Here is a 3,507-nt window from a genome sequence, read left to right on the forward strand (position 1 = left end):
TCTGTGTATTGTGTTTTCCTATATCACCATAGTCTTTCAATGTGGGGGGCTTGCTATACCTCTGCGGTCTATTTCTGAGGCAGAGAGTTATTCATCCTTCCTTCCTTTAGGATAGCTAGTTCTCCGGCTCGGTTCGCGGTGCATAGGATGTTAGTTCACCCCTCAGCTACTTCTAGTGTTGATGGTTAGTAAGGGGATGGCGGCCAGATTAGTTTCCAATGCTCTTGTCACCTTTTTTGCCAATGATCTATTGTGATCTTCCATGGTTCCAGATCATAACAACCATCCTTACCTATGTAGTCTTCTACTAGGCATTGCTCCCACTAGCCAGTTTCCTACTCCACACTGATGAGGGGCAAATACCCCGAAACAGCTGTCTGTGGATGGATACCATGTTTTGGTATAGGTGGTTTCCTTGACTGGAGACTGCCCTTCCCGTGGTTGTCCCTTCCCGGTGAAAGACCTAGCTAGTTTTCTGCCAGCATTGAGAAACATGTGATGGTGTGTCCGCGGCATTCTTTTTTTGCATATTTTCCCACAGGACCTTGTTCTAGTGTCACTGCGTTGAGAAACACGTGATGGTGTCTCCTCGTTGTTGGATGTTGATCTCCCCGAGGTCAACCATCCTTACCTATGTAGTCTTCTACTAGGCATTGCTCCCACTAGCCAGTTTCCTACTCCACACTGATGAGGGGCAAATACCCCAAAATAGCTGTCTGTGGATGGATACCATGTTTTGGTATAGGCGGTTTCCTTGACTGGAGATTGCCCTTCCCGTGGTTGTTCCTTCCCGGCTAGTTTCCTGCCAGCGTTGAGAAACATGTGATGGTGTCTCCGCAGCATTCTTGTTTTTCACATCAAGTCTCACGGGCAGCCCAAGACTGACTAGTGGTGACATCATGGGCTGACGGGATGGTTAGAGTGAGAATGCAGTGGCCATGGACTTCATCACTGCAAGTAACCAACTCTGCTAACCTCATAACGTCGGAGCTCGCTATGCCCTGCAGTGATCTGGCCTGACCTAATAATGTTAGCTTAGGTCACTGCACTGCTCTCCCAGCCAATAGGAAACATTCTGTTCTTCATTAACTGGGACATTGAGTATGGTATGGATCGTCATGGGACCCCCTTATTGGATTACGCCGGACCGGGATTTGTTTAAATTGTTAAAAGAGGGAATGTTTTGTGGAGTGTTTTTTCAAATATTTTTTTTGTTGTCTATTTTTTTTATTACTGACTGGGTGGGTAATCTCAAGTATCTGATAGATGCCGTGACGTCACTAATGCCAGGGCTTGATGCCAAGTGACATTACACAGCTGAAGTAAACTCCATAGATTACCCCATTTTCCAGCAACTGTTAACCAGTTAAATCCTTCTGTTAATCTCTGACACCGGGATTTAACACGCTCCTGAAGGGGGGCGCATCATTCTCTATTCTCATCGGTGTGCCTGTGATGTGATCGCAGAGTGCCAATGAGTTGTCATGACAGCCAAAGGTCAGCTGATAACCTCTATGTCTGTCATCACTAGAGTTGAGCGCGGTTCGTGGTTCGTGGTTCTCCAGTTCTAGGCTCGAGTGATTTTGGGGCCTGTTCTAGATCGAACTAGAACTCGAGCTTTTTGCAAAAGCTCGATAGTTCTAGAAACGTTCGAGAACGGTTCTAGCAGCAAAAAACCAGCTAAATCCTAGCTTGGTTTCTGCTGTAATAGTGTAAGTCACTCTGTGAATCACACTATTATGACATTTCAGTGTATAGTGTGCGTGAACAGCGCCTTCAGATCACTGCTGTTTCTATAATGGCGATCGCCATTTTTTTTTTTTTTTTCCTTGTCTTCCTTCCCTAAGCGCGCGCGTCTTGTGGGGCGGGCCAGCATGTCAGCCAATCCCAGACACACACACAGCTAAGTGGACTTTGAGCCAGAGAAGCAACGGCATGTGTGATAGGATGTCCATGTCACATGTCCCTGCATTATAAAACCGGACATTTTCTTCCAGGACGCCATTATCTGCCTTCTGCGTCTTTGGTGTCAGACATCACTGTTGCAGCTCCGTCCTCCTGAGTCCTATCGCCGATACAGCTGTATGCGCTGCATACACAGCGTTAGACAGCTTAGGGAGAGGACTTTATAGCAGTCCTTTTAAGGGCTCAAACCGGCAGGGTCAGAGTTAAGGTGACAGGTCCTGAAAACAGCGCCAGCGTCTGTGTAGCCCAGGTCAGGGATTTCCTCCCTGCATTTCCCTATTAGGAGGGATAGAAAGGCAGGCTTCCATTCCTCTACCCAGAGCCCCAAAATCCTGGCACTGTACCCTCGTGTACTCTGCATACTCCAACTCATTATAACTAAGCCATTATACTAGCAAACACTCAGTGTACCTAGTGGCATCCTATCTGTGGCTATTGGACTTTGCTATAGTCCCACTAGTGCAAAGACATTTGCAGAGCGCATCTGCCTGCGTTGCACACTCCAACTCATTATAACTAAGCCATTATACTAGCAAACACTCAGTGTACCTAGTGGCATCCTATCTGTGGCTATTGGACTTTGCTATAGTCCCACTAGTGCAAAGACATTTGCAGAGCGCATCTGCCTGCGTTGCACACTCCAACTCATTATAACTAAGCCATTATACTAGCAAACACTCAGTGTACCTAGTCGCATCCTATACGTGGCTATTGGACTTTACTAAAGTCCCACTAGTGCAAAGACATTTGCAGAGCGCATCTGCCTGCGTTGCACACTCCAACTCATTATAACTAAGCCATTATACTAGCAAACACTCAGTGTACCTAGTGGCATCCTATCTGTGGCTATTGGACTTTGCTATAGTCCCACTAGTGCAAAGACATTTGCAGAGCGCATCTGCCTGCGTTGCACACTCCAACTCATTATAACTAAGCCATTATACTAGCAAACACTCAGTGTACCTAGTGGCATCCTATCTGTGGCTATTGGACTTTGCTATAGTCCCACTAGTGCAAAGACATTTGCAGAGCGCATCTGCCTGCGTTGCACACTCCAACTCATTATAAGTAAGCCATTATACTAGCAAACACTCAGTGTACCTAGTGGCATCCTATCTGTGGCTATTGGACTTTGCTATAGTCCCAATAGTGCAAAGACATTTGCAGAGCGCATCTGCCTGCGTTGCACACTCCAACTCATTATAACTAAGCCATTATACTAGCAAACACTCAGTGTACCTAGTGGCATCCTATACGTGGCTATTAAACTTTGCTATAGTCCCACTAGTGCAAAGACATTTGCAGAGCGCATCTGCCTGCGTTGCACACTCCAACTCATTATAACTAAGCCATTATACTAGCAAACACTCAGTGTACCTAGTGGCATCCTATCTGTGGCTATTGGACTTTGCTATAGTCCCACTAGTGCAAAGACATTTGCAGAGCGCATCTGCCTGCGTTGCACACTCCAACTCATTATAACTAAGCCATTATACTAGCAAACACTCAGTGTACCTAGTGGCATCCTATCTGTGGCTATTG

The sequence above is a fragment of the Anomaloglossus baeobatrachus genome, chromosome 4 (assembly GCF_048569485.1).
Source record: "Anomaloglossus baeobatrachus isolate aAnoBae1 chromosome 4, aAnoBae1.hap1, whole genome shotgun sequence".
NCBI lineage: Eukaryota > Metazoa > Chordata > Amphibia > Anura > Aromobatidae > Anomaloglossus > Anomaloglossus baeobatrachus.